The sequence below is a fragment of the Homarus americanus genome, unplaced genomic scaffold (genome assembly GCF_018991925.1).
Source record: "Homarus americanus isolate GMGI-L3 unplaced genomic scaffold, GMGI_Hamer_2.0 scaffold35892, whole genome shotgun sequence".
In the NCBI taxonomy this organism is placed as follows: Eukaryota; Metazoa; Arthropoda; class Malacostraca; order Decapoda; family Nephropidae; genus Homarus; species Homarus americanus.
Genome location: NW_024723978.1, coordinates 42,501 through 60,000, shown reverse-complemented (window position 1 = coordinate 60,000; position 17,500 = coordinate 42,501).

The window sequence follows — 17,500 nt, the reverse complement described above, 5'->3', positions numbered from 1 at the left end:
CTCCTCCTCCCTTTCCTTTTTCCTCCTCTTCCACCACTTTTCCTCCTTCCTCTTCCTACTTCTCCCACCCCCCACCCCTCCCACCCACCCCACCCCCACCCACCCCACCCCACCCCTCCCTCCTGGAATGGGATTATCATTCCCTGCTGAAACCAGGATGATGTTCACCTAACTTGTTTGTAATTTGATAAGTTTTAATCCCTTGGTGTGGAGGGATGACTCGTTGTGGTGGATCCCAGCCTCCTCCTGCTGCTGCTCTGGTGGCGAAGAGAGGCAGACAGGCAGACAGACAGGCAGGCAGACAGACAGACGGGCAGGCAGACAGCAGACAGACAGACAGACAGACAGACAGACAGACAGACAGGCAGGCGGCGGGCAGGCGAGGCAGACGAACAGGCGACGGTGGTAGACAGACAGACAGACAGACAGACAAGGCAGACAGACAGACAGACAGACCAGGCAGGCAGACAGGCAGGCAGGAACAGACAGACGGAGCAGACAGACAGACAGACGAATGGAAGCCAGATGAGCGAACAGAGCAGACAGACAGGCAAGCAGACAGATAGGCAGACAGACAGACAAAAAGAAAGTGGGTATTTTTGAGTGGAGAGAGAGAGAGAGAGAGAGAGAGAGAGAGAGAGAGTCGCAATAACAGGTAAGCCACACCCACCTGTTAAAAGATACGGTGGTGGTAGTAGTAGTGGCTGTGGTGCTCTCTCTCTCTCTCTCTCTCTCTCTCTCCGTTCAAACCCACCGCTTATTCCATTCCCCAGCCCACCTTCCCTTTTCCTCCCCAGCCCACCTTCCCTTCTCCAACCACCCCTCCTCCCCAGCCCCACCAGCACTTTACACCTGGCCCCTAGCCGTAAGCGTCACCCACCTCCATACACCTGAGCATTATACCTGCCCAAGATGCTCATAACTTCCACCTTCCTTCTCTCCCTCTCTCTCCCTCTCTCTCTCCCTCCCTTCCTCCCTCCCCCCCTCTTACCTTCCTTTCTTCTCCTTGTTTATATATAAAGATAATCAATGACGTCATCGCCTTATTTACATGTAGGGATGAACAGTGACGTCATCAACTTATACACCTATAGGGGTGACTTAAGCAGTTACGTCATGACCTTCTTTACATAACAGTGACGTCATCAACCTGTTTACATACAGGGATGAACAGTGACGTCATCGCCTTATTTACATATCAATAAATTGCCATTTTAATTCCCTCTTGTTCCTGTTGTGAGTTTAAAAACCCCCCTCTCCCTCTCTTCCCCCCTCCCTCCTCTCCCCCTCCTCCCCCTCCCTCACCTGTCTTATACGGTTACTTGACAGGCGTTAGTGTGGGCGGTGGTGGGCGGTGTCTGTGTATAAGCGACCGTCACTCTACCAAATAAAGGATCAAAGTTAAACAAAAATAAAAGAAAAAACCTGACCTAACGCCTTTTATTATTGTTTTTGTTTTGCTTCTAACTTTTATTATTTTTTTTGCTTCCTAATTTTTTTATTATTTTTTGTTTGCTTCTGACGTTTATAATTTTTTTTATCGTATTTCAATTTTTTTAAAGGTATTCGACTAGATATCCTCCTCCACCCTCCTTCACTCCAGCTACCCTTATCCAGCCTGTACCCATATCAGCCTGTACCTATCAGCCTGTACCCTTATCCAGCCTTGTACCGCATATCCAGCCTGTACCCTTATCCAGCCTGTACCCTTATCCAGCCTGCCATATCCAGCCTGTACCCTTATCCAGCCTGTGCCATATCAGCCTGTACCCTTAGCCAGCCTGTGCCCTTATCACCCACGCGCCCTTATCACCTGTACCTTATCCATCCTGTACCCTTATCCTTCCTGTACCTTTAACCTGTACCATTATCCACACCCTGTACCTTTAACACTGTACCTTGATGACCTTGTCCCTTGTCGTTTTTCGTGATGCAGACAACAGATATTAAATAGTGATTATACTTACTTTTGTTCCCCAGTGTTGATACAGTCATGGTGGACGACCAATGTTCACACACACACACACACACACACACACACAGAAGTAAGTGATAGGTCATTGGGCTACTACCCGACAGTTCTACAAGACACATGAGGATATATTGACAGGGGTGAGAATTGAGGGGTGAGGATGTAGGGAATGGTCGAGGGGAAGTAGTTGAGGACGGCAGGGGGTTAGAGACAGGAGGGAGAAGAAGGATGGGTGGAGTGTGTAATACCACATAGTCCAAGCTCTTCCTTGAGTTTATTGTGCAAGATCTTGTCAAAAGGAAGGTGGCTTCCCCACCCCACCCTCCCTCCCCTCCCCGCTCTCCTCCCTCCCCTCCCCTCCCCTCCCTCCCTCCCTCCTCCCCTCCTCCCTCCCCTCAAGGTCTAGACTGTTGATATTTTTATTTATTTTTTGTTACTTAATAATTTATTCTGTTTAGTATTGGTGTTGTACAGTATTTGTTGCATTACTTGTATTAGTTGTAGTCGTTGTATTAGTTGTAGTCGTTGTATGTGTTGTAGTCGTTGTATTCGTTTCGTTGTATTCGCATTAGCTGTTAACAATACAGTATAGCCAAGTTTCTTAAGTATTCTCTTCTCCCCAAATCGTAAATTCGTGAGATATTGTATTCGTGTGTTACTCCTGTGTCCGTATCTGTAGTGTAAGCGACCACATGGCCCTTCAGATGTAAACAAACTCATCCAGTGGCATGTGATGATGTTGGGGGGAGAGGAGAAGTATAAATTATCGAAAATTCATGTAAAAAAAAAAAAATCTTGAGTATATTTTTTCTTGAACAATGGAAAAAGAAGAAGAAAGGTAAGATATATACATTATACATTATGCTGGTGACTGTATAATGTAAGTCCTATTGATTGTTTTAATTCATTGTAGCATATTAGGCATACGATATACCTTTTGCTTGGGGTGAGTTCAGGTGTATATCGTGTGTTCGACTTCATTATATATAACATACACACAGCGTTTAATGTTTAACTGAGACAGACAGACAGACAGACAGACAGACAGACAGAGCCAATTCATGATGTGTTATTTAACCATTGAAATATTTATCCTTAAAATATATTCAGAAAAAGATTTAGTTGGGTTCATTATATAATTTTATTTTTATTATGGTAATGTGATTATAGTAGATTATAGCAGTGTGTTATATTAATATAGTGCGTACGGAATACCACTATCATCACCACCACCATCACCACCACCACCACCACCACTACCATCACTACCACTACCACCACTACCACCATCACCACCATCACCACCATCACCACCACCACCCTCTACCACTACCATCACCACCACCACCACTACTACCATCCCTACCATCACCACCACCACCACCACTACCACCTACCACCACCACCACCACTACCATCACCACCACTACTACTACCACCATCACCACCACCTACCACCACCACCACCACCACCACCTACCACCACCACCACCCACCACCACCACCACCACCACCACCACCACCACCACCACCACCTACCAGTACACCTGGCATATAATAATTACATTCAAACATTACCAAACATTGTTATTACACTCGTCAAAATTAACTATTCAATTAAATCAACTTACACAGGAGTGAATTTTGGCCCCAATAGCAGGACATTATTTTGCCTAGGTTAGACTACAACCAGATTAGGCCTCATCGTGATTACATTATCCTAGGAAAAAAAAATGTGAAATTTTTTAAAAGGTCAAAATTAATAACAACTTGGTATCGTCAACCCAAATATTCTCTAGAGTTTTATTAAAGGAAAAATCATAAATGAAGAGTGCTGTTATTGTAATTGTTATTGTCGTTATTGTTATTGTTATTGTTGTTATTGTAATTGTTATTGTTGTTATTGTTGTTATTGTTATTGTAATTGTTATTGTTGTTATTGTTATTGTTATTGTTGTTATTGTTATTGTTATTGTTGGAAAATATTCTGTCTGTGTGGATGAAAGTGTAAAAAAATCTTAGTGGGGGAAAATGGTATTGTAATTCCTCTTGCCCTTATACATCACGTCTTGCCCTTATAACCCCGTTCTCCTGCCCTCTTGCCCCCTCCCTCCCCCCCGTCTCTAATACATTACACATGAGGTTGTAATTCGGAGCCTGGTACTGTGTTGCCTGGTGAAGGATGGTAGACATTAGACAAGTGGCTGAGGGAGAGAGAGAGAGAGAGAGAGAGAGAGAGAGAGAGAGAGAGAGAGAGAGGGCTGATGAAAGAGAGGAAGATAGGGAGAGAGGATAGGGAGATGAGAAGGGATAATGGGAGGGGAAGGTTTAAACAGCGTTATATTCTGGTTTAAACACCACTATATAGGTGTTTAAACCTACCCTTCCTTTCTCTCCTCCTTCCATCATCTGCCCCCTCCCCAATTGCCCCCATCACCTCCCCATCATCCTCCTCCCCCCCATCATCCCCCTCCCCCATCCCCCCATCACCTCTTCCCCTATCCACCCCCTCCCATCACCCCCCTCCCCATCACCCCTCCCCCATCACCCCCTCCCCCATCACCCCCTCCCCCCATCACCCCTCCCCCATCACCCCTCCCCCCATCACCCCCTCCCCCCATCACCCCTCCCCCATCTTCCTCTATCACCCCTCCCCTCCTCCTCCCATCACCTCCCCATCACCCCTCTGTCACCCCCCTCCCCATCCCCCCTCCCCCATCCCCTCCCCCATCCCCTCCCCATCACCTCATCACCTCCCCATACCCATCACCTCTTATGTCTCCCCCATCACCCCTCTCCCCATCACCCCCCCATCACCCCTCCCCATCACCCCCTCCCCCATCACCCTAACATTATATTTCACCCTTACCCTCACTAACCTAACTGAAGCCTCGGGTAGGGGAAGAATGTGAACTCCACGTCATTACACCAGCCATTCCTCGCCTCCCTCAGATAAATTACTCACACACGTAACTTGAGACACCAGCAGTGATTCTTGCTCATAGTCACGTGGGGGGTTATTATTTATGACTATCCCGCTCAGGTTTATAATGGAGCACATTAAGTGGGTTTTAGGATTCACTTAAAAGACCTAAGTGTGAGGGGGTGAGAGGGTGGGGGGGTGGGGGGGGGGTTGGCTATGGTTTAGTGTACTTTTGGGAATAGAGTCTAACCTAACCTAACCCAACCTAACCTAACCCAACCTAACCCAACCTAACCAACCCAACCTAACTTAACCTAACCTAACCTCTTTCACGACACGTTGTTCACATTTATCACCTGTCCCCCCCCCCTCCCTCTCATTGACCTACAGGTGTGGCTGGTCATTTAGAATCTGATTTTATTCTTTATCTCTTTAAGTAAAGTTTATCTTGTCTCTCAGCCCCAGAAACTTCTCGTGATTGTGTAAGGTCACTCTTGATGTGTGTCTACTCGAGGTTGAACTGTCTTTTACACCTCGAAATAGGAACAGCGGCCTCACGTTAACCTGCTTTTGTCGAGTTGATTCATTCTATAACTCTTGTAATTTGTTCACGACTCCGCTGGTGATGTATATTTAGTTGAGGGTAAGACTCTCTCTCTCTCACGCTCGGTTAAGGCTTTTCTGTGGCTGGACAGGTTGAAGACGTATCGTTCTCTGATAAAATTTGTCTTTACCTTCTCTCGTCACTATGGTTGCCTGGTTGCGCTAGTGTGGGTTGGAGTCACTAACCTAACCTAACCCTACGCAACCCAACCCAACCCCCAACCCCAACCCAACCCAACCCAACTCCAGCAACCAACCCAACCCAACCCAACCCAACTCAACCCAACCAGCTGTGGACTCGGTGAAAGAGACAATTGTCATCTTGTGTCATTTCATACTCTCTAAAAAAACTTTGAGTGTGTGTTAAACTCTGCCAGTGTGGACTCTACAGGTGACTGGCCTCACCAGAGGGATAAACGTCTCCTGTCACCCCCCACAACCTGTTCAATTAGTTACCTAAAACACTGACAAAACTTAGCAGTAGAAAGTCCAACGATAAGTCAATTTAGCGAGTCAGTCACGCACTTCAGTCACGCACTTCAGTCACGCACTTCAGTCTCTCTCTCTCTCTCTGAAGACCAGCCACATGATGACCACCACACACTTACAGACTCTAGTTATGAATCAGATTGTATCACTGTCAGGCCAGGAACACACCTCACTACTAGCATATCTGTTACGTCATATATCTGTTCCGTCATATATCTTTTTCCGTCATATATCTGTTACGTCATATATCTGTTCCGTCATATATCTGTTCCGTCATATTCTCTTCAATAGATGTTTATATTTTCCTTCTTTTCATCTATATTATGTGATTCATGTGACTTACCCCAGGCTATGTGATTCATGTGACTTCAGCTATGTGATTCATGTGACTACTTCAGGCATGTGATTCATGTGACTTACCCCAGGCTATGTGATTCATGTGACTTACTCAGCTATGTGATCATCATGACTTACCCCAGGCTATGTGTTCATGTGACTTACCCCAGGCTATGTGATTCGTGTGGTACCCCAGGCTATTGATTCATGTGGCACCCCAGGCTATGTGATTCATGTGACTTACCCCAGGCTATGTGATTCATGTGACTTACCGGCTATGTGATTCATGTGACTAACCCCAGGCTATGTGATTCATGTGGCTTTTAGGCTATGTGGTTCATGTGGCTTACCCCAGGCTATGTGATTCATGTGACTAACCCCAGGCTATGTGATTCATGTGACTTACCCCAGGCTATGTGATTCATGTGACTAAACCCAGGCTATGTGATTCATGTGACTTACCCCAGGCTATGTGATTCATGTGACTAACCCCAGGCTATGTGATTCATGTGACTAACCCCAGGCTATGTGATTCATGTGACTTACCCCAGGCTATGTGATTCGTGACTTTCGGCTATGTGATTCATGTGACTTACCCCCGGGCTATGTGATTCATGTGACTTACCCCAGGCTATGTGATTCATGCTTGGCTTACCCCAGGCTATGTGATTCATGTGACTTACCCCAGGCTATGTGATTCATGTGACTTACCCCAGGCTATGTGATTCATGTGACTTACCCCAGGCTATGTGATTCATGTGACTAACCCCAGGCTATGTGATTCATGTGACTTACCCCAGGCTATGTGATTCATGTGACTTACCCCAGGCTATGTGATTTATGTGACCCTCTCTCATCTACATTATGTGATCCATGTGACTCTGCTCTCACCCTCACTGTGGCATTCTGAGTTATTAGTTTCCCATGATACTCTATTGATGGCACTGTCAGGTCATAGGTCATATGTTGGGGTGCTGTCAGGTCATAGGTCATGTGTTGCGGTGTATGTCGTATGTATGGGAGTGTATGGCTGTGCTGGTGTATAGTGTATGGTGGTGAATGTATGGTGTGTGTGTGTGTATGGTGGTGACTACTAGGGGTGAGTGTATGGTGTATGGTGGTGATGGTGATAAGCGTACCAAAGGGAAACACTCAAGATTGTACTCAAAGGGTTAAACCATCGTCTTCAAAGGGTTAAACCATCGTCTTCAAAGGGTTAAATCATCGTCTTCAAAGGGTTAAACCATCGTCGTCAAGGGGTTAAACCATCATCTTCAAAGGGTTAAACCATCATCTTCAAGGGTTAAATCATCGTCTTCAAGGGTTAAACCATCATCCTCAAAGGTTAAACCATCATCTTCAAAGGGTTAAATCATCATCCTCAAAGGGTTAAACCATCATCTTCAAAGGGTTAAACCATCATCTTCAAAGGTTAAACCATCATCTTCAGGGTTAAATCATCATCTTCAAGGGTTAAACCATCATCTTCAAAGGGTTAAACCATCATCTTCAAAGGGTTAAACCATCGTCGTCAAAGGGTTAAACCATCATCTTCAAAGGGTTAAACCATCATCTTCAAAGGGTTAAATCATCGTCTTCAAAGGGTTAAACCATCATCTTCAAAGGGTTAAACCATCATCTTCAAAGGGTTAAACCATCATCTTCAAGGTTAAACCATCATCTTCAAGGTTAAACCATCATCTTCAAAGGGTTAAACCATCATCTTCAAGGGTTAAATCATCGTCTTCAAAGGGTTAAACCATCATCTTCGAGGTTAAACCATCATCTTCAAAGGTTAAACCATCATCTTCAAAGGGTTAAACCATCATCTTCAAAGTTAAACCATCATCTTCAAGGTTAAATCATCGTCTTCAAAGGGTTAAACCATCATCTTCAAAGGGTTAAACCATCATCTTCAAAGTTAAACCATCATCTTCAAAGGTTACCATCATCTTCAAAGGTTAAACCATCATCTTCAAAGGGTTAAATCATCGTCTTCAAAGGGTTAAACCATCATCTTCAAAGGTTAAACCATCATCTTCAAAGGTTAAACCATCATCTTCAAAGGGTTAAATCATCGTCTTCAAGGGTTAAACCATCATCTTCAAGGGTTAAATCATCGTCTTCAAAGGGTTAAACCATCATCTTCAAAGGTTAAATCATCGTCTTCAAAGGGTTAAACCATCATCTTCAAAGGTTAAACCATCATCTTCAAGGGTTAAACCATCATCTTCAAAGGTTAAACCATCATCTTCAAAGGTTAAACCATCATCTTCAAAGGTTAAACCATCATCTTCAAAGGGTTAAACCATCATCTTCAAGGGTTAACCATCATCTTCAAAGGTTAAACCATCATCTTCAAGTTAAACCATCATCTTCAAAGGTTAAACCATCATCTTCAAAGGGTTAAACATCATCTTCAAGGTTAAACCATCATCTTCAAGGATTAACCATCATCTTCAAGGGTTAAACCATCATCTTCAAAGGGTTAAACCATCATCTTCAAAGGGTTAAACCATCATCTTCAAAGGTTAATCATCGTCTTCAAGGTTAAACCATCATCTTCAAAGGGTTAAACCATCATCTTCAAAGGTTAAACCATGTCTTCAAAGGTTAAACCATCATCTTCAAAGGGTTAAACCATCATCTTCAAAGGTTAAATCATCGTCTTCAAAGGGTTAAACCATCATCTTCAAGGGTTAAACCATCATCTTCAAAGGGTTAAACCATCATCTCTTCAAGGTTAAACCATCGTCTTCAAAGGTTAAACCATCATCTTCAAAGGGTTAAACATCATCTTCAAGGTTAAACCATCATCTTCGAGGTTAAACCATCGTCTTCAAAGGGTTAAACCATCATCTTCAAGGTTAAACCATCATCTTCAAAGGGTTAAACCATCATCTTCAAAGGGTTAAACCATCGTCTTCAAGGTTAAACCATCATCTTCAAAGGGTTAAACCATCATCTTCAAGGTTAAACCATCATCTTCAAAGGTTAAACCATCATCTTCAAAGGTTAAACCATCTTCAAAGGGTTAAACCATCATCTTCAAAGGGTTAAACCATCATCTTCAAAGGGTTAAATCATCGTCTTCAAGGGTTAAACCATCATCTTCAAAGGGTTAAACCATCATCTTCAAAGGGTTAAACCATCATCTTCAAAGGTTAAATCATCGTCTTCAAAGGGTTAAACCATCATCTTCAAAGTTAAATCATCGTCTTCAAAGGGTTAAACCATCATCTTCAAAGGTTAAATCATCGTCTTCAAAGGGTTAAACCATCATCTTAAAGGGTTAAACCATCGTCTTCAAAGGTTAAACCATCATCTTCAAAGGGTTAAACCATCATCTTCAAAGGTTAAACCATCATCTTCAAAGGTTAAACCATCATCTTCAAAGGGTTAAACCATCATCTTCAAAGGTTAAACCATCATCTTCAAAAGGTTAAACCATCATCTTCAAAGGGTTAAATCATCGTCTTCAAAGGGTTAAACCATCATCTTCAAAGGGTTAAACCATCATCTTCAAAGGGTTAAACCATCATCTTCAAAGGGGTTAAACCATCATCTTCAAAGGGTTAAACCATCATCTTCAAAGGTTAAATCATCGTCTTCAAAGGTTAAACCATCATCTTCAAAGGTTAAACCATCATCTTCAAAAGGTTAAACCATCATCTTCAAAGGGTTAAACCATCGTCTTCAAAGGTTAAACCATCATCTTCAAAGGGTTAAACCATCATCTTCAAAGGGTTAAACCATCATCTTCAAAGGGTTAAACCACCATCCTCAAAGGTTAAACCATCTTCCTCAAAGGGTTAGTGCCGGACCATTAGGTGAAGTAACATTGAAATATATCCAGCGAAGCAATGCCCCCCACCCCAACTACCCCACACCACCCCACCCACCCCACCCCCCACCCCCACCCCCACCCCACCCCACCCCAGTGCCAGCAGCTCACACTTAGATGGGTTCGGTGTTCGGGGCAGGTGTATTCATTGGCTCTCATAAAATGTAAACAGAAAATGAAATTGGTGGGAAGGAGGTTGGAAGGAGGAGGGATAGGAAGAGGGAGGAGGAGAAGGTTAGGAAAGGGAAGGAGGAGGAAGAAGGTTAAGAAGAGCACACACACACACACACACACACACACACACACACACACACACACACACACACACACATAGTATTTAACGTGACCTTTTCCTAAGTTCTCTTACGATAGAAAAAACAATTATAAAAGAATAAAATAGAGGAAAATTTAATAAAATACAGTAAATTACACAAAAATTACAAGATGGAATTACAGAAGTTGTATTACAGGGTTAAATCATCCTGGGTCATTGAACTAGCACCCCCTACCTCTCCTCTCCCTCCCACCCCCCCACCAACAGTACTATCTCAGGTAAAATCATTAGTTACAGGTAAGTGAGTCGATGTTAGTCTAACTACACCGTATTATTAGACCTGGAGCATCATTTGATATATATAAGACCTGTATTAATAAGATTTTTACCGTATCAGTTTATGATTGGTTAAACAGTATTTTTACCACGAAACCAACGATCCTGATTGGCTAATGGAAAAATCTAGCCCACAGGAGAGAAACGGCCTCTGATTGGCTGATAAAGTAGTGACGTAAGTGGATGGTAACGAATCAGAGCGGCCGTCACAGAGAGTTGGGGGGGATGTTGTGAATTTGTTGATTGGCTGTGACAACCATGCGGGACCAACCAGGGCTTAGGTTACAAGTTGTGTTTGTGGTTGACTGAGGTTGAGGCTGGGGAGAGAGAGAGAGAGAGAGAGAGAGAGATTCCTGGGTGTCATAATTGCCAATATATCAACAATGTCTCCTCCCCACTCTTATCTCCCCCTCCTCTTACCTCCCCAAACAATATCTCCTCCCCAAACAGTGTCTCCCCCAACTTTAACCTCCCCAAACAATATCTCCTCCCCAAACAATATCTCCTCCCCACTCTTATCTCCCCATCAGTGTCTCCCAAACCCTGGGGAGAGAGGGAAGCATTTTCTGTGGGCGTCAGTCATCGGTTTTCGATTTGTAGAAAATGACTCTATTTGTTTTCTATTCATGGTGGGTAAAATGTCTCCCAGAGTTTGAAATAATGGTGTGGAAGTGGTGTAGGAGACTCATGGAGGCCACTAGGAGACTCGTGGCAGCGACTAGGAGACTCATAGTGGTGTAGGAGACTCATGGAGGCCACTAGGAGACTCGTGGCAGCGACTAGGAGACTCATAGTGGTGTAGGAGACTCATGGAGGCCACTAGGAGATTCGTGGCATGGGAGACTCATAGTGGTGTAGGAGACTCATGGAGGCCACTAGGAGACTCGTGGCAGCCACTAGGAGACTGACAGTGGTGTAAGGAGACTCATGGAAGCCACTAGGAGACTCATGGCAGCCACTAGGAGACTGATAGTGGTGTAGGAGACTCATGGAGGCCACTAGGAGACTCATGGCAGCCACTAGGAGACCATAATAAGGCTCTTACTAGCATATAAATAAGACTCAACTCCCTCAAAACATCATAGGATTAGACTCAAGTCATTTCGTACTCAAGAAGTTGTGATATGGTACTCAAGAGGTTAAAATATCGTACTCAAGAGGTCACTGTGTATGTTACGAGTCCACGAGCGTCGAGACCTGCATTAGTATCAGTTTCTGGAGGTCAGAACGAGGTAGCGATGGGAGATAGTCTGGCTCGAATATCAAAGAGCCACGGGTGATATGCGAGGTCTCGTATTTATTCACGAGATCGAGACCGTGGGTATATTTTTGAGGTTATAGGTTAGGTTAGGTTTGGGTACTAGGTGGGTAGTCAGGGTACTAGGTGGGTTAGGTTGGGTACTAGGTGGGTTAGGTCAGGTACTAGTGGGGTTAGGTCAGGTATTAGGTGGACTGTGCAAGGTTGCGGGCGGTCTTTGGTATAGCATGGGTGGGCGGTTCTGTAGCATGGGTGGGCGGTCTTGTATAGCATGGGTGGGCGGTCTTGGTACAGCATGTGGTGGGCGGTCTTGGTACGAGAGGCTTCACAGCTCAGTGCTCGGTACATGAAGAGATTCCCGGCTCTCCAGACATGATGCCTTGAGAGTAAACACCATGCTCTGATGGTGAAGTAAACGTGCATCTCTAGTCTTTGGTACAGCATGGGTGGGCGCGGTCTTATACAGCATGGGTGGCGGTCTTTGGTACAGCGTGGGTGGGCGGTCTTGCATAGCATGGTGGGCGGTCTTTGCATAGCGGGGCGGTCTTTGGTATAGCGTGGGTGGGCGGTTTAAAGAAGATATAAGTGTCTTTGGTATAGCATGGTGGGCGGTCTTGCATAGCATGGGTGGGTGGTCTTTGCAGCGTGGGTGGAAGTGGTCTTTGCATAGCATGATGTAAGTGTCTTTGGTATAAAGCATGGGTAAGGGTCTTTGGGCATGGATGTATGGTCTTCAGTAGTATGGATGGGTGGTCTTGGCATAGCATGGGTGGGATGGTCTGGTATAGCATGGATGGGTGGTCTTTGGTATAGCATGGGTGTATGGTCTTTTGGTATAGCAAGGGTGGGCGGTCTTTGGTATAGCATGGGTGGGTGGTCTTTGGTATAGCATGGGTGGGCGGTCTTTTGGTATAGCATGGGTGGGTGGTCTTTGGGTATAAAGGGTAAGGTCTTTGGTATAGCATGGATGGGCGGTCTTGCATAGCATGGTGGGCGGTCTTTGGTATAGCATGGATGGGCGGTCTTGGTATAGCATGGATGGGTGGTCTTTGGTATAGCATGGGTGGGGCGGTCTTTGCATAGCATGGATGGTGGTCTTTGCATAGCATGGTGGGACGGTCTTGCATATATGGGTAAGGTCTTGGTATAGCATGGGTGGGCGGTCTTGGTAGAAGGGTGGGGCGGTCTTTATATAGCATGGGTGTGATTTGTCTTGGTACAGCATGGGTGTATGGTCTTTGGTATAGCATGGGTGATTTGGTCTGGTATAGCATGGTGGGCGGTCTTGGTACAGCATGGGTGGAAGTGTCTTTGGTATATGGGTGGGCGGTCTTTTGTACAGCATGGGTGGGTGGTCTTGCATAGCGGTGGGGCGGTCTTGGTGTTAGCATGGGTGGGCGTTCTTTGGTATAGCATGGGTGGGCGGTCTTTGTACAGCAGCATGGGTGGGCGGTCTTGGCAGAGCATGGGTGGGCGGCTCTGGTACAGCGTGGTGGGCGGCCTTGGCACGAGAGAGGCTCTCACCACAGCTCAGTGCTCGGTGCCACGAAGAGATTCCCGGCTCTCCAGACATGATGCCTTGAGAGTAAACACCATACCCTGATGGTGAAGTAAACGTGCATCCACCACCCAGCCAACACACCACCCAGCCAACACACCACCCAGCCAACACACACCACCCAGCCAACACACCACCCAGCCAACACACCACCAGCCAACACACCCACTGGTGCCAACACACCACCCAGCCAACACACCACCCAGCCAACACAATTCACCCAGCCAACACTCCACCCAGCCAACACACCACCCAGCCAACACACCACCCAGCCAACACACCACCCAGCCAACACACCACCCAGCCAACACACCACCCAGCCGACACACCACCCAGCCAACACACCACCCAGCCAACACACCACCCAGCCAACACACCACCAGCCAACACACCACCCAGCTGGACACACCACCCAGCCGGGACACACCACCCAGCCAACACACACCACCCAGCCAACACACCACACCCAGCCAACACACCACCCAGCCAACACACACCACCCAGCCAACACACCACCCAGCCAACACACCACCCAGCCAACACACCACCCAGTCAACACACCACCCAGCCAACACACCACCCAGCCACACACCACCCAGCGGACACACCTCACCCAGCTGACACACCACCCAGCCACAATTCACCCAGCCAACACACCACCCAGCCAACACACACCACCCAGCCAACACACCACCCAGCCAACACACCACCCAGCCAACACACCACCCAGCCACACACCAGCCAGCCAACACACCACCCAGCCAACACACCACCCAGTCAACACCCACCCAGCCAACACACCACCCAGCCAACACACCACCCAGCCAACACACACCCCAGCCAACACACCACCCAGCCAACACACCACCCAGCCAACACAACACCCAGCCACCACCACCCAGCCAACACACCACCCAGCCAACACACCACCCAGCCAACACAACACCCAGCCAACACACCACCCAGCCAACACACCACCCAGCCAACACACCACCCACAACACACCACCCAGCCAACACACCACCCAGCCAACACACCACCCAGCCACACCACCCAGCCAACACACCACCCAGCCAACACACCACCCAGCCAACACACCACCCAGCCAACACACACCACCCAGCCAACACACCACCCAGCCACACCACCCAGCCAACACACACCACCCAGCCAACACACCACCCAGCCAACACACCACCCAGCCAACACACCACCAGCCAACACACCACCCAGCCAACACACCACCCAGCCAACACACCACCCAGCCAACACACCACCCAGCCAACACACAACACCCAGCCAACACACCACCCAGCCAACACACCACCCAGCCAACACACAACACCCAGCCAACACACCACCCAGCCAACACACCACCCAGCCAACACACACCACCCAGCCAACACTCCACCCAGCCAACACACACCACCCAGCCAACACACCACCCAGCCAACACAACACCCAGCCAACACAACACCCAGCCAACACACCACCCAGCCAACACAACACCCAGCCAACACACCACCCAGCCAACACACCACCCAGCCAACACACCACCCAGCCAACACACCACCCAGCCAACACACCACCCAGCCAACACACACCCACGCAGCCAACACACCACCCAGCCACAACACACCTCACCCAGCCAACACTCCACCCAGCTGGACACCACCCAGCCAACACACCACCCAGCCAACACAACACCCAGCCAACACACACCACCCAGCCAACACACCACCCAGCCAACACAACACCAGCCAACACACCACCACCCAGCCACACACCACCCAGCCAACACACCACCCAGCCAACACTCCACCCAGCCAACACACACCACCCAGCCAACACACCACCCAGCCAACACACCAGCCAAATTACACAACACCCAGCCAACACACCCAGCCAACACAACACCAGCCAACACACCACCCAGCCAACACACCACCCAGCCAACACACACCACCCAGCCAACACACCACCCAGCCAACACACCACCCAGCCAACACACCACCCAGCCAACACACCACCCAGGCCAACACACCACCCAGCCAACACACCACCCAGCCAACACACCACCCAGCCAACACACCACCCAGCCAACACCCAGCCAACACACCACCCAGCCAACACACCACCCAGCCAACGGCACCCACCCAGCCAACACACCACCCAGCCAACACACCACCCAGCCAAGAGCCCACCCAGCCAACACACCACCCAGCCAACACACCACCTGGCAGCCAACACACCACCCAGCCAACACACCACCCAGCCAACACACCACCCAGCCAACACACCACCCAGCCAACACACCACCCAGCCAACACACCACCCAGCCAGCACACCACCCAGCCAACACACCACCAGCCAACACCCAGCCAACACACCACCCAGCCAACATACACTGCCCAGCCAACACAATTCACCCAGCCAACACACCACCCAGCCAACATACCCACCCAAAGCCAACACACCAACCCAGCCAACACACCACCCAGCCAACACACCACCCAGCCAACACACCACCCAGCCAACACACCACCCAGCCAACACACCACCCAGCCAACACACCACTCCAGCCAACACACCACCCAGCCAACACTCCACCCAGCCAACACACCAACGGTAGCCAACACACCACCCAGCCAACACACCACCCAGCCAACACACACCCAGCCAACACACCACCCAGCCAACACACACCACCCAGCCAACACACCACCCAGCCAACACACCACCCAGCCAACACTCACCCAGCTAACACACCCAGCACACACCACCCAGCAACACACCACCCAGCCAACACACCACCCACAACACCACCCAGCCAACACACCACCCAGCCAACACACCACCCAGCCAACACACCACCCAGCCAACACACCACCCAGCCACAACACACCACCCAGCCAACACCCACCCAGCCAACACACCACCCAGCCAACACACCACCCAGCCAACACACCACCCAGCTAACACACCACCCAGCCAACACACCACCCAGCCAACACACCACCCAGCCAACACACCACCCAGCCAACACACCACACCCAGCCAACATACCAATGGTAGCTAACACATCAGCCCAGCACACACCACCCAGCCAACACACACCACTGTGCCAACACACTACCTAGTTAACATAATTACCTAACATACCACTTCAGCTAACACACTACTCTAGCTAACATACCTTACCTAACACACACTACCTAGTTAACATACCTAGTTAACACACACTACCTAGCTAACATGACGAAGTAACACATTCACTCCAGCCAATACAATACCCAGCCAACACTTCTCTGTATTTGAAGAGATTGAGGCTTATTTTTCCAGCGTAAGAGCCTCCAGTATCACGTATTTTCATTCTGTTTGTATTACCAACTGGGAGGATCAAGGAGGCTGTGGGCGAGTTTCTGATGAGGTGAACTCAAAACATTACGAAACCAACAAAGTAACATTATCCATTCCACTGACTCTATTACGACCAGACAAGGAATGATAATTGTGTTTTAAGTTTACAATATAATAGATAAGATCTTTTTGATATTCTATTGATATTTGACTTTTTATGGATTTTTCACTGGTTTAACACTAAGGAATTTATCGTAATGTATTTTAAACAACTAAAATTTACCTTTACAGATACACTTCGTTTAGGGACCCCACCACCACCAAACGTTATTCTCCTCCACTCCCCACACATCCCAACCCTCCTCACTTCCACTCATCAACTCCCTTCAACCCTCTCCCACCCCCTCCTCCTGAAGTAGAAGACCGACACGCCATCCAGCAGTCCCTCTCAGCACTTTTGGTCCGATCTTGTCAAATCCCGAGGCCATTACCCACCTGTTCTGTGTCTCTAAAGTAGTGATGATTTTTCTGTTGTTATTTTACGACT